Source organism: Pogonomyrmex barbatus, unplaced genomic scaffold (genome assembly GCF_055798465.1).
Source record: "Pogonomyrmex barbatus isolate J1 unplaced genomic scaffold, ASM5579846v1 scaffold4, whole genome shotgun sequence".
Classification (NCBI taxonomy): Eukaryota; Metazoa; Arthropoda; class Insecta; order Hymenoptera; family Formicidae; genus Pogonomyrmex; species Pogonomyrmex barbatus.
Window position 1 is genome coordinate 3,066,641 of NW_028297138.1, and position 25,125 is coordinate 3,091,765.

The window sequence follows — 25,125 nt, forward strand, 5'->3', positions numbered from 1 at the left end:
TGATCGTCGGCGTCCATCGTTCCGAATAATATTTTGCTGACCGACCCGACCGCATCTAGCAGTCCACGTCGTTTGTCAGTCGTTTTGTATAGCGTTTCTACTTGTGTCAACAGCGTGATCAGTTTGGTGTTTTTTCTTTCTATTATTCTCATAATGTTTCGACAACCTAACTGGGCGTTGCCTATTACTTTTCGGCACTGTATTGCGGTTTCCTCCATATAGTCTTGCAATTGCTGATGTCTGATCTCCAATTCTTTTGCGCTCAGTTTTATCACTAATTTCCATGCCGATTCAGCCTGTCTCAGCTGACCGATTTCCTCGTAGCAGATTCCTGGCTGATGCGAGAACAATTCCCAGTCAATAGCATGTCGAGAATCAGGTGTCGCTTGTACTGCTCCTCTCCACATAAGGAGCATCCTGCAAGTTTAGGGACAAGTTTTTTCTTTTTACTAACTCTAATTTATGCTGTCTTTATTATTAATGTCTTTATTTTACTGCTTTTGCTTTTTGCTTTTTGCTTTTTGCGGGTAATTATTCGTATGCGTTGTTTGCTAATCTTCGATGAATAGTTTGAGTCGGTAGTTCGCGTGCACCGTCGTAATTTTTCGTTTCTGTTTAATTTTGTAATTAACATCAGAGATTTTCTCGATTATTTGATATGGACCTATCCATGGTGCTTCCAATTTCTTCGATCGTCCTCTGCGCACTGCTTCGTCATGCAGGAGGACCTTATCTCCTACTTTGAAGGTTTTAGTATTCGTATTTTTATCTGCATAGTTTTTTGCTTTTTGTTTTGCTTCGCGAATATGTTCTTTTGCTACTTTCTGTGTGGCTCTGAGTCGTTCTCTTAGTTCTTGCGCGTAGTTATCGTATGTATAATATGGTTTCGGCGGCGCTGCCAGGGCCGTAGGTAATGTTGCTCGGTGCCCGTACATCAATTCGAACGGTGTATAGCCCGTTGCTGTATGCGGTGTCGTATTGTACGTGAACATCGCGTATGGGATCCATTCATCCCAGTTGGTTTGATCCTCGTTTATATAGTGCCTTAAGTATTCGATCAGAGTCCTGTGCGATCTCTCCAGGGCTCCGTTGCTTTCAGGATGGTACGCGGTTGTTTGGATTTTCATTATTTTTAGGAGGGTGCATACATCCTTGAACATTTCACTGACGAAGTTCGTTCCTTGATCTGTCTCCGGTATTCCGAATTCGCATATTATTTTTGTGGTGAACTCTTTGGCAATCGTGTTTGCTTCCTGGTTTGATATCAGTATTGCTTTATTAAATTTTGTTAAGTCGGCTTGAAATGTTAGTAAGTATTTATTTCCTTTCATGGTGACCGTGAATGGTCCTACGATGTCCAGGGCGCATTTTTGAAACGGTCTTTCTACCGTGTCGGTCAGTACTAGAGGCATTTTGGTTTTCTTGCTTAGTTTGTTTTTCTGGCAATATTCACATTTGGCGATGTATTCTTCCACGTCTCGTATTAGTCCGTGCCAGTTGTGCATTAGTCGTATTCGATTTACGGTACGTGTTAAGCCTTGATGTCCTCCGAGGGGGGCATTATGATATTCGTACATTATTTGCTCTTTGTCTTCTTTGTTATATTCGCGTTCTTCCTTGTCGCGCTCGATGCTGTTTATCTGTGTGTCAGGCGCGATCGGGTTTCTGCTGAGCGCGTCAGCATTTGTATTGCTTTTGCCTGCCTTATGTATCACCTCATAGTCGTACTCTTCTAATTTGAGCCTCCATCTGATTAATCGTGAACCAGGATCTGTTATACTAAATAGCCAGATCAATGGCTTGTGGTCTGTAATTATTTGAAATTTTGTTCCATAGAGGTACGGTCGAAAGTGTTTGACGGCCCATACTATGGCTAGCAATTCTTTCTCCGTTGTATTATAGTTTTGTTCCGCTTTATTCAGAATTCTGCTTGCGTATGCAATTGGTCTTGGCCTACTGACCCTTGCGACAATACTGCTCCGATGGCGTATCCGGATGCGTCTGTCGTTACTATAAATTGTTTAGTGAAGTCTGGGTACGCTAGAACTGGTGTGGTCGTTAACTTTTCTTTTAATGTTTCGAATGCGTTCTGTTGTTCTACTGTCCAAGCGAACTTCTCATCCTTTTTTGTTAGTTTTGTCAGTGGTTTTGCTATCTTCGAAAAATTCTCGATGAATCTTCTATAATACCCGGCTAATCCTATGAAGGATTGCACATCTTTTACCCGTTTTGGTATTGGAAAGTTTGCTACGGCCGTTATTTTCGCAGGATCCGGTATTATACCGTTTTCGGAGATAATGTGTCCTAAGTATGTCACTTCCTTTCTTAAGAATTCACATTTATTCGGTTATAGTTTCAGATTGTAGTCTCTTAGTTTTTTGAATACTTCAATTAGTCTTTTGTTATGCTCTTTCAAATTTGGTCCATATATTACGATGTCATCTAGATAGACTAGGCATTTGAGGCCTTGTAATCCGGTTAGTACGGAATTCATAAGTCTCTGGAATGTTGCAGGCGCATTTTTTAATCCAAAAGGCATTCTATTAAATTCGTAGTGCCCGTACGGTGTGGAGAATGCTGTTTTTTGTTTGTGTTCCTCATGCATGGGGATTTGATGGTATCCCGATGCTAAATCCAATGTTGTAAAGTATTTCGCGTTTCCTAGTTGGTCTAGTATGTCAGTGATATTCGGGAGCGGGAAAGAATCGCCAATTGTTAAGTCATTCAATTTCCGAAAATCCATAACTATTCGTAGTTTTCGCTCTCCAGATGCGTCTAATTTCTTTGGTACTACTAGTAAGGGTACGTTCCACTGACTCGTGCTGGGACGGATTATCTCGTCGTCCAGCATTTTCGCTATCTGTTTATTTACTTCTGCCTTGTGCTTCTCTGGTAATCTATATGATCGGACATTCACCGGCGCGCTATCTGCTCGCGTATTTATTTCATGTGCTACTGCGTTAGTGTACGATAGGCGGTCGTTTTCTAGGTGGAAGATATCACAGAAATCTTCGCAAATCTGGTGCAAGGTTTTCTTTTCCTCTTTATTTAAATGCTCGGTTCGCATTTGTCTGTGCAATTTTTCTTTACGAGCTTGAATGGGCTCATCGCTTGTTTCGTTACTTGACACCTCCATGGTATACATGTGTGCGGCGTCTTTTGTCTTTATCTCGTCCACCATGACTAGCGGCGTTGTTCTCTCCACGGATTCTCCCGTGGTATTTATCACACTTATTGGACATACGTTTTCTTCTGGTATGACCAAACAATTTCCTATGAAAACTCCGGGTTTGGTTTCGACTGCATTTACTATTCCAATGCTATTCCGATCGGTTACTGCCTGAATTATGGTTTCACTGCGAGGCGTTAGCATGGTTTTCTTGTACGGGTAGAGTTTGAAAGTTGTGTTGCCAATACGGACTTGTTTTTTCCCATGATCGCATTTCGCTTGCTGTTTATTCAAAAAGTCTAGTCCCAGTATCCCTTCATAATTTATTGGGAAGTCATCTCTTACCACATACATAGTGTGCCGTATCTCTCGGTCTCCTAGCGTTATCGTTGCTCTTATCCTTCCGAGTGTGTGTATCTTGTGGCCCGTAACTCCGGTTAGGGCTAAACGCTCTTCGCGCATTAGTGTGTTTCCTTTTAGATTTCCTACTTTTATTAATGTCAAAGTGGCGCCTGTATCGAGGAAGAAACTTGTTTTTCCCTTTTTTGTCTCTCGCATCGGCAGGGTAATCAAGTCTAACGTGGCGTTTGCGTGAAGCGTATTCACCTGTGTCACTTGATGCTCGCGTACGGTTCGCGTTATCTTTGTTCTCGGTTTCTCTTCTTCTTCGTCGTCGCCACTGCTTGTGAACGATAGGTCATCGCTCCCACTTTGCTGTTTATTCTTTCTCATTATTATAGCGGTATTTATTTGTCGCCCTTTTTCATTATCCTGTCTCGTGCGTCTCGGCTGCCCCTTTCTCGGGCGGCCGTTCAATGACCAGCATTCGTCGCGCTTATGGCCTGCCTTTTTGCAGTACGAGCAGTATTTCTCGATATTATTTACATTCGCCAGTCGTTCGGCTCGCGGTAGCGGATATTTATTTGTGTATCGGCTTGAACGACAGTCGCGCGCCAAATGTCCTAGCCTACCGCATTTGTGGCACTCCAGTTTTTGATTGCGGTTTCTATACTGTTCTTGATTGCTTCTAGCTTTCTCGTTATTGTACATTTTTATAGGTTGGCTACCTTTTAATTTTTCTTCGGCTGTCGCGCCTAGCATCGTGGCTGTTAAATTCGTATAGTTCCTGGATCGTACTATTGTTTGTATCTCGTCACGTAATCCTAGTTGGAAATTTTCTAGGGCTAATTCTTGTATCGTATCTAGGATTGCCTTTCGTTGCTCCGCGGTGTGCTCGCGTCCTTCTACCATAGATTGATAGAGTTCCATTGCTAGTTTGTCAACGCGGAGTCCGTATTCTCGCGCGCTTTCCCCAGGTTTTTGACGGGTTATATTAAACTCTCGCTGAATGTGCGTAGTGCTACGCTTTGCCAAATAGCACATCTCGATCTCGCGCTTCAGTTGCATGAACGTGCGTATATCCCTTGTTTGGAAATCGTGCATGGCTTTCCCTGTTAGTTTCGTGCACAAGATCGCTTTTAATAATGATTTTTCGTCAGCAGGATTTATTTCGCTCATCGCGTACGTGCTTGCGTTTAAAAATTTTTGAACTTGGTTTCGCGATGATCCGTCCATCTCCGGAATCATATCGCGGGCTTCTTTTAGTTTCATAAATGTATGTGCGGGATCTCGTGAATTTCGGACATCGTCCCGTGTACGCCCGTATGTCATTTCTATCGGTTCGTCATTTTCTGCACTCCGATCGTAATTAACTTCTAGTTGGCTTATGCGGCCCTGTAGTGCTCGCATGCCTTCTATCAACTCGATCAACATTGCATCTCGCGCGTCGTGCGAAGATTCCGCCGGGTCAGATTTCCAGTGTGCCTGGCTTAAAGTGGCTCTCATCCTTTTTACTTCGTCGTCTAATTCTTTGTTTACTACTTGTTGTTCTTCCGCGATCGATTTTAACGGTGTGCCCGAGGATTGATTTGCCATTTCCGCTGGAATTATGTTTCGTGAAGCGGTGTAAAATTCGGTTGGATCGAACACGCTACTATCGTAAGATATCAATGAGAATTCTCCGCGATTAGGGTTACTTGCGTTCGCTAGGGTCAGATCTTGCGTTTGTTGGTTGTAATGGAGCGTCGTCGCGTCTCTCACTACTCGGTAGTAGGCTATTATCTATGTCACTAAGCGAAAACACGCGTTCAATTACAATGTTCGGATGTAATTCCGGTTGACTCGTCAGACTATCGTCGGAATAATAATTACTTAAATCGCGGCGTACGTTATCGCGCGGATCGCGTGAATTTTCCGTCTGCTCGAGGCTCGGGGGCTCGGGCTGAGCGCTCGGCTGGCTAACGCACTATGTAGCCACGACGTGTTTCTTTGAGCAGGAGTTTGGTTAACTCCTTCGTTCGACATCTACCTACACGCTTCTCTCGCTATCTAATGCGCTTGCCTTAATTTTCTATGACTTACATTACGCTCGCAATTCGCATGTTTGTGACGTGGCGCTGGCTGTTGCGGTAGGTCGTGGCTTCTCCGGTGTCACTGATATGCTCTGCGTTGTGGCTCTACCGGCTCTTTCTCGCCGCAGGGATGTCGACTTCTTTTCCGGCCTTTTCCTTGAATTCCGATCGTTTGTTCCTTCCAGATGACTGGGTGTAGCTGCGAAACGATCCCACCGCTGCCACCAGAAATGTTGTGCGGGTCGTTTCGGGGATCGGTCGAGGAGTCGGCGGGAAGGAGGCGCTCACCACTTTGTTTGATAATCAATAAATTTTATTAACACAGATTGTCCTTTTTAATTCGGACCGCGACAGACGTGACGGCACGACGGATCTCGACGAGTCCTCTCTTAATATCGGTCTTCCGTTTTTATCCTGTTCCAGGCGGCCGGTCCTTGCCGTGTCATCAACATGTTCGTCAGCGTTCGCGGTATATTTCTGGGTCGCGCGATGGTTTTCCGCGTAAGGGCCGCGCAATCCGGTTAGCAGTTGCTTCACGTGGAACGGTTACACAATATTTGCGCGATTAGCACGGTAGCGTTGATAGTCGCTTGATAAAATAATAATTCGTCGGATAAAATATCGCTTGCCGCAATCCGCTTTGTCAGCGGTGGGCGTGATTGCGTTCTCGGCGCTCGCGACACTAGCATCTAGAATACGTATTTTTGACGTTGAATTGGCTTCCATGAGACCAAACGCATCTCTCGAGCGAACGAGTCTCAGTCTAACCTCTACCCCATTAATTAAAAATTTATCCTGATTAAAGATGTCGCAATGAAGATGGCCTATTAGATCCAGCGAACGACCTTCTTGGACGTATGGGGCGCGTCTTACGAGAGCTTGATTTGAGATTCCCGATTCTAATAGCACGTCATATGACCGGGCTCGTCCGTGTCCCAGAGAGAAGAAGTCAGATGGGAAGTTTTTGCCGGTGAAGAATAATTTAACAATGCTTCGATGTACGCGCGGTACGCGTAGGCGTTGTTCGGGGGTGATACGAGTTTTTGATTGAAGTATACATTGGTTGAACATCGAATGTAGATGATTTACAGGGCCTACTTTGTTTCTTCCTGCCGCTGTTCCAGGGCCGGGTAAACTTTCCACTCGTACGCGAAGGCTTAGCATGTTATGCGTGAGATCTAGATAATCTTCTCCGTGTCCGGGTACGACGAATTCTATAGGTGCGTCGTCCGCGAGCGAAGTTACCGGTTTGTAATAAATCCATTGTGAACTCTCGATACTCGTTTGAGTAGGTGGTAAACTGAAAAGATCGAGCTCATTCTTTAAACACTCGCTCGAGTGAGTATGGAGAAAAGATATATTTCTCAAACTTACGATTCATACTCGCGTCAGTTAAGCAAATATATCGGATACGATACGCTTTTTCCCGCTATTTTGTCTATGTTTCGTCGGTTTTTTAGTTTTTTTCGCCGCTGCTTTCCTTTTCGATGATTTTTTATTCGTTTTTTCACGCCGATTTTCGTCGATTTCTTTTTTTTACCGACTCGTCTGCGTTTACGAACAGAACTTCTCCCGGATTTACCGGTGCGTGCGTCGTGCTCTCCAAAGAGAAACTGAGCCACGCTCATTTTTGCGGATGTTTTATATCCCGATCCCTTCATTAATTCACTTATATTTTCTCTGGATTTTCTTTTGAGATTTCTACCGGATTCCTTGAGTCGCGTTTTGAGAGCTTCCTTGAACGGAGTATTGTTTTCAACATCTTCTATCACGCCAATTCCGGCGCGTAAAGCTTCTTTCACGAGTGCACGTATTCCCCTGCTTAGATAAGGAAGTGCCCTTCTAAATAATCCTCCGAGGAAACTCCCGATTCCGTGACCACGTTGATAGGATGAACCGACGAAAATTCGAGGAATTCCTTCTCCCCTACCTCCACCGTTCTGTCTTTCGTAATACTCGTCGTATTCCATGGGGTGATTAGTTTTTTCTCAAAGCTCCGAGACTTTCCATCGCAAATGATAATTAACGGACACGTCTAAAGTGTAATGTCACTATCAGAGTTCCGGATTCGAATGGTATTTTTCTCCACGATGATCTTTTATATCTATTTCAATTTTACGGAATTTCGTTTGACGCAATGGAGTATATTGCAGAGTGGAGAAATATTTTATCAGATTCGTCCCGTATGTGTAATTATAGCCGGTGAATCGATTGAAACGATTCGAAGAAGCGGACTCCGCGTATCGCCGGTTATATAAGGCTCGCAAATGTCGCAATAAATGTACATTTTATCAGGGATTCCGTGCCATAGGCTACAGGGTTCTACAGTCCAGAAAGATACTGCGCGTCCACTACCGATAGCATAACCGAATTTCAAAAACGGCGTTAATTCGTCAGAATTATGTAACTTGTGATAAATTGTGCCGGTATTATCGATGTTGATCCTCAATATTTGAAAAATATTAGCTGGCAGATTTATATAATGAACGAGAGTACAGTTGTTGTCACAATCGATGCTTATACGGACATTATCACCTGAACTTTTTTGTAGTTCGAAAGTAAAATGCGAATCGGTGCGTCTGCACCCTTTATTAATCATGTAGATAAGTTCCTCTGTATTTTCAGAAACTCCTGCCTGTAAGTGCAATTCTTTCATTGTAAACTTATCAGCATTTTTCTCATTCTTTACGCTCTTCAAATCGACAAATCTAATCTTATTATCTCTTTGACGTACGTGGAAGAGACTGGAGGGAAATTGAATCTCGCTAAGCGCGACTTCCCATTCTCCGAATAAATGTACACTATGAGGTAATTGTGTGGTGAAAGAAGAGGTTGTATTTCCCGGAAAATACTTCTTACTGCTATCGCTCGGAAGAACCATGAAAAATTGCTCCTCCTCCATCTGGGAGAAAAGTTAAACTCGAAGCGGGGATCCAACTGTCGAATTTGTTGGGTTATCCTTGCCAGCTAACTAGCAGCTGTTTATTAGCACCGCGTCCTCTACTCTTTATCACGCGCTCGATGATAAACTCTTCTTCCGCCAAGTTTTTATTGACCCGTGCTAATTCTTGTTCATAAAAAATCCCATCGATGTGTTCACCCGATAAATCGCACAATTCGTACATGCGGGATCTTCGCCAATGGAGAACGCGACAAATTCGAAATATCTCCTTGCTCCACCGCGCTTCGTATCCTTTCTCGAAAGTGACTTTCGCTCTACTGACGCGTACGAGAAACGTTAACATCGAATTTAGCCTTTTGTTCTACTTTCGCCTCCTTCTCTCTCTCCCTTCTACGTCGTTCCATATTTTCGCGTGCGATGCGGGCATTTTCTCTCGTAACGGTCGCCGGTTGCATCCTGATGGACGAATGACGGGTGTGATTGTAAGCGCACACGATATCTTGCAACACATCGATGTAACGTCGCGTGTTTTTATGCGTAAAATAGCGCTACATTCGCTCCTTCAACGTTCTATTGAAGCGTTCAACGACAGCGGCTTTGATGTCTGAATTGCGAGCTACGCGATAACGTATGCCTCTTTCTTTCAGAAAATCTTGCAGCGGGCGTGCGATAAATTCTTTACCCTTGTCGGTTTGTAAGTACACGGGCGCTCGTCCATCGCTTCTCGAGAGAATGTTTTGGAAGCCTCTTGTCACGCAATTACTCGTTTTATCCCGCAGCGGTTCTACCCAGACGAATTTGCTAAGTACGTCGATAATCATGAGCAGATAAGAAAATCCATCGTTATAACTCTTGAGACTACGGAGTTCGATCAAATCGGCCTCCCACAGATCGTCGATATTCGTCACGTTGTAACGTAATCGTGGATTTTCGCCTCGAGGGGCGGTGCAGTGTGTACGCGTCTTGCGATTCGAACCAGCGAGCTACTTTTTTACAAGGGAAATTCGGTTTAGCGACACGCGACAAGTTATCCGTTGCCGAATACTCCGCATAGTGCGCTGGATCGTAATACAAATTTTCAAGCCTGGTCATTTCAATTCATTTCAATCGAGTAAGCGTCTCTTTCTTGCCTGTCGAAAATCTTTCACGAAGGTTATAGGGATATCGTATTTACGAAAACGCGGCGAAAGAAACAATGCGCACTTCTCTCGCTCTTCTTCTTCGGTCTTGCGTTTTTTTCCCTTTCTCATGCGTCGTACCCTCCTCGTCCTCGTCGTCGTCGTCGTCGTCGTCATTGAAAGTTTTCTTGGTTTTTTTCGGGGTGGAACTCGCTCGTGGTGGTGATAATATCTTGATAAGTGTGATTGCTAACAATTCCTTATTTCCTATGAGTACAGCCGGGGTGTTCGTCGTACGCAGTAATCGTGCAAACTGACCTCTTCCTATTGCTTTCACGGTTTTTCTTTCGCGCATCGCATCGTTTATTAGTTCCGTGATATTCGACTCTTTTATAACGTTACTCTCGATAATCACGATTCCTTCTTTGTTCCAAGTAATTCTCGCGGGTACTGCTTTATCAATCAAATGTTTCAAAAGTAAACGTGCCTTGACATGAAAACTTTTCGGCACATTTTCTAATATTTTTTCGACGCTTTGCCGCTCGCGCCTACGCAAAGAGTCGGCCCGTAGTATATTACTTACATACTCGTTAAGATGAGAAAGTTTGCTTGGCGTTTGATTCGCGCGCCTGTTCCGCTACGTCTCCCTCCCGCGCATCTGAATTGTTCTCATCGGCGGCGTTACGCGTCGAATCTTCCTTTTGCGTTTTATCAAAATGAAGATATCGCCAAAGTACTTCCTTTATATAATTTCCATTTCTCGCTTACATCGCGCGGAGTGGGTGAATTAAGAATCCTGCTCATATCTGAATCGAATTGTGATAAAGGCGTGCCGGATGTTTGGAATTTAAATTTTCTCCCTGTATCATCTCCAAATTCTGTCGTACGGCGTTTTCCGTCGTGCCTATTACCGGATGTTGTTGTTGGAACCGTTGCTGCATTCTTTCGAGATTATCCGTGGAAATCAAGACCATCTTCATTGCCCTTTCCATAATTCAATTTCTTTTCTCTTGAACTACCCTCCAATAATTTGTGAAAATAGGAAGGATAGTATAGACCCGATAAGATACGGTAAAAATCCGCCTCGCTGTAGTAATAGCTTTTTCTTACTTTTCTAATTACAACGTTTTCTTGCTAAGTGACGCAAAGTTGTTTTATATCTGCTTAGATGATTTTTTTCACTGCGTTCGAGTGGAACATTACCCTTGAGAGTATTGAAAATGCACTCACAGATACAGCAAATGAATTCTTCGTCTGTCCAACGTAAGAAAGAGGCGTGCTGATTTTTGTTCGAATAACACAGCGCTTCGAGCCAGATATTTTTCTTACCGATCGAGCATTCCGCGATTTTTCTCGCATTAATCGATGACGTTCTTCTTTATCGCGAGGAACTTGCGCGACTGCCGCGAGAGAATGCGTGGACGATACTTTTATACGAAACTTCCGGAAAAGTATTTGCGCGCTACGTAATTCGCTGTATCATCGGGAAATATGCTCGTGCGAAAACGATACTTGTTCGGAGTCGATTGTTTTAGATTAAGCAATAAATATCCGTGAGGTTGGGACGTGGCGTCGTGGTACGTTTTCTCGAGAAACTTTGAATCGTTCGGATACACTTGACGAGCGAGATGACGAATTTGTGCGCGATCCCGGAAATTTTTGAAAACCACAAAGTAATTCGCGTTCAGAGATATGTTCGCGTTGTCCGCGCCCCTGATGAAAGAGATTTTGTGTGATAAGAATTACGCTGAGATTTTTATGATGACTTCCCTTGGTAAACAGATTTACGATCGCTTTGCTCGAAGACGATTCCCTCATGAGATCGTCAATTATTATCAATTTCGGACGAGCTGGATTGCTAGAATAATCTTCCGGACGCGGTAATCCCTCGTGAAATTCGATCGCCGCAACGAAATCTCGAGTTTCGTATTGAAGCTGTTGATAACGATCCTGCCACTCCGCGTAATAAAATTCTTTCGAAACGTACATCGGCCATTTCGGATAAATGACGAAGAAATCTCTTCACAAAAATCGTTTTCCCACATCCTGTGGACCGCACACGATCGACGTCCACGGATGTTTCCACCATCATCCATTTTACGAAATGCCAGATTCGCCTCTGTGCGCGATTTCATAAAGGCTGATGGTTGTGAGGGAGCTGTAAGCTTATCCCAGCGACCGGGGAGCTCACCGCGGTGAAGATACGCTCACGCCAGCGTTCCCTCGCGAGGGCTAGCGAAAAACACCGCGGGTCGAGCTGATTTATCCCCGCGGTATGAGCAAGCTTATCCTCGAAGATGCTCGCGCCAGCGAAACAGCGTTATAAGCCAGCCATATAGTTTACGTTAAAAAATTAAAGATAAAATCATTTTTCTTAATTATAAAACTTTTTTCTTAAATATAATTTTTTCTTAAATATAAAATATTTTTATATGAAATGAAAAATTTTTTTTAAAATTTAATCTATATATATATATTCTTACCTTTTCTATAAAAGGTAAGAATCGTTTTTATAAAAAATACAGCGAGGGAAGGAAATTAAAGAAATCAAATTTTTCTATGCATGTAAATATGTTTATTTTTTTAAATGGCGGAAGGAAGGCGGAAAGGAGTTACAGGAAAAAACATGTTTTAAGAAATATAATTTTTATAGATTTATTTAAAATAAATCGAAAATCAATTTTATAAAAATAAAACTTCTTAATTTTAAAATTACAATATTTACTTAAGATATAAATTAATATTAGCACATGTACATATTTACATTATTTTTACATCTCGTTCTCTGAAAAATATATTTTACAAAAATTTCTTACCTTTGACTAGGGACGGAAAACTCGATTATTTAAGAAAGATTAGGACGAGAAAATTTATTCCGGTGCATAACCGTACGGAACCGAATAACGGTTATTAATAAATCTACGTTTCAGCAATACCGGTGAGCATATCTTTGTTTCATCTCGCGTAACAACGTCGTGAAACGCTGTCCGTTTCACGTTGAATTGCACTGAAATGTAGATTTATCGATGGACCGGCTTCGTCTTGTCTTGTTTTTCCTTTTCTATTAACATATTCTTAATACTACTAAAATTTATTAACCCGATATTCGATGAATTTAAAGTAATACCCTTAATTTTACATGTTTTGTGTGTGCAACCCCGACGGAGTACGAACAATGTACGCGTAGAATTTCGGACCACCGGAAACGAACGATTCGATGTAACTATCGCGGCCGTAGCCCTCAAGCTCGTCTGTCATATCGCTCAGGAAATTCCCCGTACGCGGTTCATACTCATTCGGATCGCCGGTACTAACATATATACACGAATCCGTGTCGTAATATAAAACCCGTTTATCCAATAATTCTAAGTAACTGTACAATTTTAATCGTGCTTGCGCCGTTGTGTATGCCATGATCACAATGTTCGTAAGCGGAGAATGCACGACCGCCTCTTTTCGGAGTCGCCACGAAACATATATTACCTCTTCGTTTACGGGTAATATACTGGTTATCTCGTGCTCAGGACTCGTAAACAAAATCATAAATTGCTGGTGAGATTTTATAATTTCGGTATTCGGCAAATTGGATCGTTGGCCGAATTTTCCCGAAAATGAATTTAAACAAAGCTTAGCGACCGAACGTAAACCGGGATTGCGTGCGATGTTTCGCCTGTTTCGAGTGTGATACCCTCGGTTTCCTCATATTCTTGAAAGTAACGCTCCTTAGAATCATCGTCAGCGTCTTCCCTGCATTCGCTCGGCCAGCCGCTCGCTTCTTGTTTTAATTGCAAAAAAATATTAATATATTCGGCAAACAGTCCGCCTTGACGAGTATCGCTATCGTATCGCGCGACTTTATATTTCCAAATTTCGCTCACATGCGTCATGAGATAACCCTTCTCGACGGCTTTGCGTAATTCACAAGATACCCAGGTACCCTCGAATTCTCGATTCACCGGACTCTCGTGAGTACACTCAACTTGTGAGAACGTTTCGCAGCAACTCCGACATAACGCAAACAGTAATTTACCTTGTACGCGATACGGTAATACCGGATGAAAGAGATCACGTGGTGGGAGTACTTTACATCGCACGAGACCTTCGACCGAGTTGAAATTATAATTTGATGATACCCCGATTAACGAAGAACACTCTTGCCCTACGTAAATTTTAGGATGCCCGATCGGGAAAACGCCGGTTTTCAATACGAAAGAATACAGAGAACATACGTCGACGTAACGTATTTTTTCCGTACCTGAAACTTCGTATCGCGTGACGATATTTCCCGTGCGTCCACCATAAAACGCTTCGCGAGGATCGAGAGGAGTGTTCTTTATCAACAGATGATCCTTAAGAAAATTCTGCATTTCTCTATTATTCGAAATTTCTCGGTCGAAGGAGCACTCCCATTTCTCCATCACATGGTAACCGCGTTTACGAAGGCGCCATGACATCGCAAGCGTCCATACGTAGCGCGCGTCGATCGTATCCCCGCGATTCGCAGACGAAAGCGTACTATCGCGATTTACTTTAAAACATGAAGGGCACCCATGCCAGAAACAACCGTGAAATTGTAGCACCCAGCGTCGTGATCCAGTTTTCATAACCGTTTCGTAATATCCATCAACGGCCGTGCCATCGACTTTATATTCGCGGCCTCGCCCCGCGTGGATAATGGGATATCCGAGTTCGCGTTCCATCCACACCAACCACTGCAGAGCTTTGTGCGATTGCCTGTCAACGTTTCTGTAACCGCCCGATGGAATGATTCCTATTTCCTCCTCACGAAGAAAGTTTTTACGAAAAACTCTCATGCATGTGGAAGTGATAGTCGTACATTCCTCAAATGGACACACGTTTCCACGTTCTAAAAATGTTTTTCTAAAACTCATGCACGCTCGTCGAAGGATATCTATGTCGTTTCAACAATATCTGATAATTTCGCGTTGAAAATCAAAAATATAATTTTCACAAACCATTTTCGCGTGCCACGCGTGGAACTTTTCGCGTTCTTCCGGCGACATCGTGATCGGGAGAATATTATCTAGCATTGGGAATTGATCCTATACGATTGGTTATCGATAGTATTAAATAAGTGCGGGAAACAGCCTTTATTCGACGTATCGCTCAGACCAAAGGTCTTAGGTTAATCGGATAAACGCATCGGCATATAATTAATGCTATCGATAAACTTCGTACGTCCGACCGTCATTACGACGATTTTTATTTCGTTCAAAATAGCGCGCGGTTCATGGGTGCTCTTCGGATTTTCTACTAAATATTTTAAGATAAATTGCGCGTCGAACGCTTTCGTATTATGTGCGATACAAATAATTTGTTTAAAACATTTTGTCGTTGCGAAATCGACAAATTGTTTCACGGGATCGAGACGGAATACGAACTCGCGCATTCCGCACCATCGACAACGCATCGTCATGTTGTCTTCGTTTGCGCATGCCAATTTGTTGCGCTACGCAAAGTGTCGGTACATGAATTTTCACGTTTTCGGTATCTACGAGCGTCTCGTCTTGCCGCGTTTCAAAATCGTAAAATATAAACGCGACACGACCATTTGTTTATTCGTTCATCACAACGATCATTTTCATTTTCACACACCTTTTTTTCTGCTCGCTTTATCTACTTGTACCCTCGCCGGGATCACTAGCTTTACGAGCAAGAGGGCGCATGAAACATAGATGACTCGACGGTTGTAACGAACGACATGTTTTACAAAAGACCGTGTCGCATTTATGTACCGTGTTTGAACGTATAAATCGCCCGCAATCGCTACAAATTTTAACAGAATTACATATGCTCGCGCGAGATTTTCCGTTATATGATTTTTTCGCTCAATGATGCTCGAAACAAGAATTACCGAAAAATGTACGGTACACGTTACACGCTTCGCACCTAATTATTTCTCTATCACGATTTACGTACGGAGGTGAGGCGCGACAACGAGGGCATTTTTTTGCGCAAAGATGTCCCCTATCGTTTCGAAAGCCCTCGTTGCACGTTTCGCAGTAACCGCTGCGCGAACCGCTTGCAGCTCTTAAATTTAATATAGGGTTATAATGACGCGAATCTTCGTAATACATTATATTTAATATACGAAGGTATATGAAGGTTCGCGTCCGAGGGAGGCGAGTAATGCGCGACCGTCATACCTCGGTTTTTCACCTCGGTCAAAACTACTAAAATTATAAGTTATTATAGTTATATTTTCCGCGGCGAGAAACCGTTGAAAACGCTCGATTTCATTATATTCGCAACCTTCCTCGGGGATCACGATACCCGCGCTCCTCGTTAACTCAATCTCCACCAACTCACGCTGTAACGAAGAAGTCGCTATCTTATAGATTCCCACCGTTCGTGCAATTCTCCCGTGCGCAGAATACCACGTTCGCAGTAAATCCTCGCCGCTACGAGGGAGCGAGGAAGGCATAGATTGTCGGAATTTTTTATTTGTAAAATCGAGCGTTTCGTGATCTCGCGTTAATTTATTTGATCCCCCTCGCCCCAAAGTACCGCTACATTAAAAACGCGTATGGTGAAATCCATTGCGATATCGAAATCCCCGGCGCTTTGCGCTACCGAACTCACGAGTTTCCATATGTCCTCGTGAATCATGTCTCGCGCCGGACGAAATGAAAGACCTGCCGGGCCATGCGATAAATTTGTCGAATCAAAGGATAACCCCACGTAATCGCCCGGTCCGCTCAAACGTATCGCATACGTGTGGATTTCGCGAAACGTGTTTTCTAAATAATTCACGATATCACTAGCATCTTCCGCGAGACGACGTATCGCGAACGTCGACTCCCTACCTAGTACTTCAAATTTTTGAAATTTACTCGAGTTTTCCGCCCGTAATTCAATATAAGTGAAATTTTCACTGACCATGTCGCTGTCGTCAACCGCGGCATCCTCGTCGGTTAACCGGTGCTCCTGCTGTTGCTGCTGCTGCTGATGTTGCTGTTGGTGATGCTGTTGAAGATCCGTCGAATGGTTCTGAAGCCGGTGTAAATAACGATCTTCTTGTTCTTCTTCGCATGAAACGCCTCCTCCTGTTTGTACTGAAAATGGGAAACAAAAAATATTAATGATAAATATTTTAATTATACTCGATTTTTATGTTAGCGAATAGATTTCAGCATACCGAAGGTATCTCTTATCTTGAGCAGCTTTCCTTTTCGCTTTTACAAAGCTTTTACAGAGCATATTAATCTAGCAAAAAAAAACATTTAATTATAAATTTATCGGAAAGAATAAATTATCTTAAAATTTAAAAATAATATTAAATTTACCTTTATAATTTTTCGGAGAATAGCCCGTCTGTGTTTCGCACTGATGGAAAACTTCGATCTCTTCTTCTAAAAGCTCATCGCACATTTGCTCAAAGGCTCTTCTTCTGTTTTCATTTTCTTCGGCATTGTCTTCTTCCTCCTCATCGTCATTGTCATCTTCTTCTCCTTCTCTATCTTCTTGTCTTTCTTCGTCAACTTCTTCTCCTTCTTCATCTACATCTTCTTCTTGTTCTTCTTCGTTTTCCTCCTCATTTTCTTCTTCTCCATATTCGGATTCATCCAGATTGTTTGCTTGTACTAAAAAAAAGAAACATCGTTGTTATTATTATTATTATCTTTTTTCAAGAATTAGCTAATACAAGTTTTATAACTTTTATTATTTTAAATAATTACTCACGCGGTGTGTAAATTTCGGTGTCGGCTTCGCTCAGAGTCGGCTCCTCATCGATATTTTCTTCCGCATCTGAAACAAAATTAAGCTTTTATTAATTGAACTCGATATTCAGTGAGATAATTTTGAAAGCAATATTTGCTATTTTCTTACCTTACCTTAAACTAGATCAATCGTTGGGATACCCTCCTCTTCAGGTTGCACGTCTATCCGCATTCGCACTCGTCCTAAAAATTCGATATTTTAATTTAAAAATCTGAAAATTTAGAAATCTAGATTTTCAATTATATCAATTTTCTATTATTTTACTCACGCTTGTTTACTCCTTCTGCCTCGTCTTCGGCGGGGCGTCTCAATCTTCGTAATTGGTACAGATGTACAACCGCGATGTTATCTCTCGCTTAAAAAATATTTAAATTTAGAATTTTTTATACCTACATATTCTAATTTTAATTACTTTAAAATAAATATTTACCTCCTCCGGTGCACCTTGTAAAATAAGCGATATGTCCGCTAGCATCATCCTTCCCCACACCAGCCATTGCACCGATTATATATTCTTTTACAATATTGAAAAGTCTTTTGTCCACAAAATACCCTAATCTGAACATAATGCTCAATAGGATTTTCGAGCACTCCGGTACGAATTTTGCAAATGTGATGTAATTTGTTTCTTCTTCATTTGTTAATAATGAAATATAAGCACTCGCGTTTATCGTCGGGTTGATATTCGCGCACACGATAAAAAATCTTCTTAATTTTTCACAAAGTGCCATTTTTTCACTCCTTCACTATTTTAGAATTAAGACAGCGAACGAATCGGCGCAGTAATGTAAAAACCGGCCAAGTCACCCCGAAAAAGTATAATCTCGGAAATAGACTTTTCTATAACTCCGCGCGCTATTTATACTTTGAAAATCTTACCCGCACACTCCGAAAAGAGGGTGGCAAAAAAGTGCAGCGCCATGGACAGGCCAAAATTCTCCTTAATATAGGTTACATCTTTTCTATTCTCTCATAACTAAAACAGCTAAAAGAAAACGAGCTCCCCATTCAAGAAACATCTCTAACTTCCTTCTTTTTTATTTTAGAGTCTAGGTTTATTAAAAAATATTTTGCGAAGAAGTTTTAAAAGTCTAGAAAATCTAAAGTTTAAAAGATTTTATAATTTTACAATTTAAAATTTTTAAATTTTAAAATCTTTTAAAATTTTTTAACTTAAAAAATATTTTAAATATTATAATTTTTCATTTGCCCATCTGCGCGCGCAGTTCTTTTTTCTTAGTAGATAAGTCAACGAGCTCAACGAATTCGTCAGCCCTCGGTTCATTCGAGTGTCATCCTTCGAATTTTCAACTTCGTAAATCTGAAGTAGTCTCTTATTTCGACGCTTGTGATTATTAATTACATTTGAGAAGAAAACAGGAACAATGGCGAGCTGAAAAGCTGTTCCCGATACCGAGAAGCGCAATACTCCGGAACCGAGCAATGCCCCCGATTCCGAGAGGCGCAAGTCTGCGATATTCCGAAGAGAAATTGTAACATGGGGCTTATCGACGAGTATTTAAACGCTAACAATAAATCGAGACCGGATCCTTGTCAAAAATGTTGCGATCAACTTTACCTCCTCTGATGGGTCACAGTCCATATTACTGGCGTATAAAGAAAATGAAGAGGCCACTATGGAAAATATCGAAATTCAACATCGAGGAACGACTACGGATTCGCAGCCACCGACGAAGAGGCGTAAAACCTATGCTATCGCAATTGCGATGCAGAAGAGTACTTTTCACGGTTTGAAAAATATTGTGAAATGTGTCGACGCGCACTTAAAACATTTACAAAACGTGACCGATAATGTTAACAAATGCGCGCAATATCTTATAAAAGAAATAGAATTAAATCTTTCAAAAAGTTACATAGATAGCGATATTGTAAAACTCAGTTTGAAAGGAAATTATCACGAAATCGCTCGCAATGTACGTACGCAAATAAATGATTTAACATTTCTGGATTTGTATTTCGATATAATATTTGTGGAATTAACTTCTCTGAGATTTAATGAAATTCTTCGTATTATTTTCTCAAATTGTAATTTGTAACTTTTATTTATGAATTTATATAATATGTACAACGATATAACAATAAACTTAATGATTTTGTAACTTAAATTCCAGTCTTTGCCCCTCTTATTTTCTTTTTACTCCAACCTAAAAATTAACGTGCTACATTGCTTCGAGCTAGAAATATCTAAAAAATTTTTCAGACATTGTGTTTGTTATAGAATAAAAGCTTCATATAGCTCCGAGTTCGTTAGAAAAACATTTAGTGCGAACCTGTTCGTTCCTGTTTTCCTATCGCATTCCATTCTCTCAGGTCAAGTATATTCCCTTCAGACTTTCCTCATCTTTCTTGTCGCAGATATCGCTTTATCAAATCCTGAGCAGTCTCGAAACAAATTTTTAAGTTTCGCTAGCTATTAGACGTCGAGAAACCTTCCCTCTTAAGAAAAACTCGATTTACATCCCATATATACAAAGTAACAAATTCCCATATATACAAAGTAAATTCCTACTTTCGGGGCGTTCTGCGTGTCCGCAAAAAATCTTTTTCCATTAGCGCCGGGGTCGAGCATATTCCCTTCAGACGTTCGTCATCCTTTTTATCGTTGGCACCATTTTGTCGGACCCCACGAGCGGACCCAGAACAAATTTTAATAGTTTCGTTAGCTATTGGGTCTGGAAAAATCTTCCGGCTTAAGAAAAAACATGATTTGTATGTCATATATACAGAGAATCAGTTTCCTTCGATCTAAGCTGTGTCATATCATAAAATTCGCATTCCGTTCTCGCCAAGACAAGCATATTCCTTTCAGACGTTCGTCGTCCTTCTTATCGCTGGTATCATTTTGCCAGAGTCCACAAGCGACCTCGGAGCAATGCAAAGAATCAATTTCCTTCCTTCAATCCAAGTTATAAAGTCATTCATACCATATCATACCATAAAGTTTACATTCCATTTTCGTCAGTATATTCCTTCAGACGCCTGTCATCTTCGTAGTCGTCATTTTATCACACCAGCCCCGGAACAAATTTTTAATGATTTCTTTAGCTATTAGACCTCGAGAATCCTCTTGAGAAAAATCCGATTTATTCCCCTCATATACAAAGAATCAATTTCCTTTCTTCGCTCCGTCCTGTCTACCGTACCATAAAACCGCATTCCATTCTCTGCTAGTCAGATATATCCCCCTTCAACACCCCGTCATCTTTCTTGTCGCAATTTTATCGCACCCCCGATCAGACCCCGGAACAAATTCTCCTCAGGTGTCCGCCATCTTTGCACACGCCATTTTGTCGGACCCCGAACGGCCCAGACACTTTCATCCCCTCCCCTATCTTTTCGTCTAGCATTTCGACAACTAATCACACCCCGGACAGCTTTGGCAGCATCCAATCACGCACGTGTGCAATTATGGGAGCGTCCAATCACACGCCGGGCAACTATGGAAGAATCCAATCAGAACGCACCACTAATTGCCTAATTATCTCCGGCCATACCCCTCAGCCAATCAAAACGCTCCATTTCCACGTGGAGACCCTATCTTGACAGCTGGAGGCCACGCCCCTGGCGCCAGTGGGAAAGTGGTGGGGGTTTGTTTTGATGCCCCATAGTAGCCCACATACTACTCGCAGTTCGTCAGTACAGTGCAATAATTATTAGATATATAAGATAAATAAGAGCTTTTTAATACTTGTTTAATACTTTTCAAATATTTTTTGTTATAATAATAATATTATAATTATCAGAGCAAAATTGTATCAGACAGCTCGTAAATTAACAAAAGAAAAGAGAGGCCAGTGAATAAGCGAAAACGAAATGACATGATAAAAACAAATTTGAATAAACAATATTTATTGTAAAAATAATAATTAGCAGAGTTATTCTCAATATAAATTTAATATTGTCCATTTCGGCTTTGCGGAGCCTTCTTCAGCAATTTTTCTTAACAAAGGCGATAAAAAACGAAGGGGGAATTGTGAATGCATAAAAACTGATTCGGTGAAATTATAGAACACACATTTGGATTGAAGCGCAAATAGATAAAAAATTATAAAAAATTGTGAAAAATATAATAATTATAAGAGTGAAATTAATAGTCGGGCGCATAAGTTTTTATGCATTTAAAATTTCCTTTCGTTTTTTATCGTTTTTAAAGAAAAATTGCTGAAGAAGGCTCCGTGAAGCCGAAACATACAATATCAAATTTACATTGAAGGTGACACTGTTAATTATTGTTTTTACAATAAATATTGTTTATTCGAATTTGTTTTTGTCACGTCATTTCATTTTCGCTTGTTTATTGGCCTCTTTTTCCTTTTATTAATAATAATCATAAGCATAATCATAATCTTAATAATAGTGGGTTTATTAAATAATATATAGTGGGTTTATTAAACAATATTCAAATATTTTTGATAATATATCAAAAAATGTATGCAGTACCGTGGACAATTAAAAACAAGTTACAAATAAAGAAATGATTATTTTTATAAAATATCGTTCATTTAATTTTGGTCGTACGACAGCAATTGCAATGTTATAAATATATTTTATTGATCAACATTTGTATTTCATAATATCTTATTATCGCAATTCTACGCAAGAAATAGATTTGTGAAGATGTAGTTTTATTTGCATATATTGTTTACATAAGCATCGAGTAAAATTTTAATAAAAAAATTTCGAAACTTTTGTTTCATTCCTTCAATTCTTCTTGAATTTGTCTTACAAAATTCAACTGCTTTTCTTTATATATTTCACCGAGATATTATCAACGTTACATAACATTTTTTTACATTGTATGTATAATTTTTTTCGTCAGTGAATTCTATTTTTTCTGCATCTGATATATCAAATCCCGTTTGAAAATCCAATGATTCTTTATTTTTCATTTTATGTTAATTATTTAAATAATTACTTATTTAAATAATTTATAATGAATTTAATGTATCTTTGTAATAACTTATTATTTTACAAGAAATTTGTTGAACAAGAAGAAAGAATAATTTTGTATAATATATAGAGCATGTACTATGTCTAAAAATCTTTAAAAAATAAAATATAAATATTAAAAAATATTAATAAATTGTTGATTAAAAAATTCTTAAGTTAATTAAAATAAATAACTATAATTTCAACTTAAAGAATTTATAAAATAAAAAAGATGTATAAAAATATAAACAGCAATAAAAACTTCCATAACTGTTTTTTTAAGTACATATTCATTTATTAAGCTCGTATCTCTCACTTGTATCAATTCATAATATTTTGAGAATGAAATTAATTATAAAACTGCGATTTGCATTCTTTTATACTAATGTTCATGCAAATAATGCTCATGTAAATAATATATGCAAATAAAGCTATGCCTTAACAAATATATTTCTTGCGTAGCGTTGCGATAATAAAACATTACGACACGAAACATAAATGTTGATCAATAAAATATATTCATAATATTGCAATAGTTACCGTAAGCATTGCGATAGCTGCTGTATGACCAAAATTAAATAAACCATATTTTATAAAATTAAATAAGTGATATTTTATAATCATTTTTTTATTTGTAACTTGTTTCTAAATATCCAAAGTGCTTCATACATTTTCTAATATCTCATCAAAAATATTTGACTTCCGTTTAACAAAATCTGCTATCATTACTATTATTACTATTCTCATTATTATTATAAAAAAGCTTTTATTTCAATAATTATTGTTGCACTAATACAGTACTAATACTGAACTGCATCATATTCACATTACACCTTTAACATTGTCCCGCGCATCCAATGCGGTATGAATACATATGGAGCGCATATACAGGAAATGAATACATATGGAGCGCGTATACAGGATGTTCCAAAACTCTCGCATTACAGTGGATCAGATTAAAAATGACGAATAAGCGCGCGTTATGCGTAGCGGTCAGGGCGCGCGTTTCTTAGGTCGGCGCAATCTGATACTTAATCTTTGACAACTTCACGTATTATTATATTCTTTAAAATATGATAAAAATTAACAAAATAAGTATTTGTATTCATCCTTTAACGATTTAATAAAAAAATTGTCTGATTTCGTAGCATTATCTCGAAATAAAAATAAGTGTAAATAATAAATGTAATGTAAATAATAAATGTAAATAAATGTAAATAAATGTAAATAATTACTGCACAATTGCATATAACAAAAAAATATACTGAATTTAACGAATTATTTAGACACTATTAAATCAATTTTTTTACTTTTCGTGATTACGTACTCATGTAATTAATAAATATTCGTTAAATTCAGTATTTTTTTATTGTCATATGCAATTGCGCATACAACAATAAAAAAATAATTAAAATAATAAAATGCTCAGTTCATACACCATATAATTTACATTTATTTTTATTTCCAGATAATGCTACGAGATCAGACAATTTTTTTATTGAATCGTTACGTAAAGGATGAATACAAATATTTATTTTATTAATTTGTATTATAATTTAAACAATACAGTACGTGAAATCAAAGATTAAGTCCCAGGCCGCGCCGACCTGAGAAACGCGCGCCAGCCCTGACCGCTACGCACATACGCGAACTCATTCGTCATTTTTAATTTGATTTATTGTAAAAACTACTTGTCGTACGTAATTTTGCTAAAGGAAAAAGTTGTTTCTTTTAGCATAAAAACTCACGTAATGTACTCCAAATGCGGGAGTTTTGGGACACCCTATATAGAAGTATTTCTGGCTCATTTCCCAAAAACGTGATTTCGGAAAATAACTTTATTATATATCATTGTATTCAGCATAAAGTGCTCTTAAATTCATGTCCTTATAAAAATTTAAAAATTGTTTGAAATTAGAGGGAAAGAGTGGGGGGGACTCAAAATATAACATTTTAAAAAAATTGTCATACGTCGTTGTAAAGTACACTTATAACCGTGAACTTTTGTTTAAAACTTTTTTTGATATTTTTAACGGTTTGGACAATATTTACTCAGGAAAAAAAAATCGATTTTTTTTTCAAGGGATGGTTTCATTCCCTTAAGTTTCAGAATAAAAAAAAATATGTATTTCTTATTTTTGTCCATATTTTAACATACTCAAAGCTCATTAAAATCGGGGGGGGACACTTCCGATACTTCCCTTATAAGACACATATTCCGTAACCTCAATCTGTCATCTCTCTAAAAGTTTAAGTTTTAAATGACAGTTCCAAACATAGTTATCAGGAGACACGGTAGTGTCTCGGGTGTCAAGTCAAGATCAACCGAGAACACTGCCGTGTGACTTTACACGAGTCGTCGAGCATCTGAAATTATCGAATCTCAATAATGGCTAAACCGATCAAGTTCTAAGTAGGCTTGATCGATAGCTTGAGTCCGACTTGCATAATAAAAGTATTTTTATTTTTCTGCTACGTGCCCTACAAGCAGAGATATTGCTATGCAAAGTCCAATTTGGAAATTTTTACTTTAAGAAACGTCATCATCGTCGTCTTTGTACGGCTGCAACGTCTATCACGAGATGTCACTATTAATCTTATCGACCCAGAGGAAGAGAGTTGGGATACGTGTCTCTCGATACCTTCGAAAATCGTAAAAGTTAGTATTAGGATAACATAATAAAATAGGAGATTATAAGAAAAAAAAAATTGAAAAAAAATTGCTATCTATTTTATCGATTGCCGCTGGTAATATAATATTTTATTATCTGCGTGGCGCTAAATTTAAGTTGTATCACTTCTTGTAACCTTCTACTTCATCATGTTATCCTC

General features: G+C 39.5%; 2 protein-coding genes and 1 pseudogene across 5 annotated transcripts in view; all 3 read left to right on the plus strand.

Annotated features, from left to right (window-relative positions):
* LOC148935660 (uncharacterized) overlaps positions 1–22,387 on the plus strand; it is a 147,998-nt pseudogene extending 125,611 nt beyond the window's left edge. Inside the window, exon 2 of the transcript XR_016140258.1 lies at positions 19,675–22,387. The product of XR_016140258.1 is annotated as an uncharacterized LOC148935660 (transcript). The remainder of the gene's footprint in view (positions 1–19,674) is intronic.
* The window catches only part of LOC105431144 (uncharacterized), a 458,217-nt gene that overhangs the window by 329,838 nt on the left and 103,254 nt on the right, over positions 1–25,125 (plus strand). The window lies entirely within an intron of this gene.
* Positions 1–25,125, plus strand: part of LOC112552911 (uncharacterized) — a 295,572-nt gene that overhangs the window by 43,814 nt on the left and 226,633 nt on the right. The window lies entirely within an intron of this gene.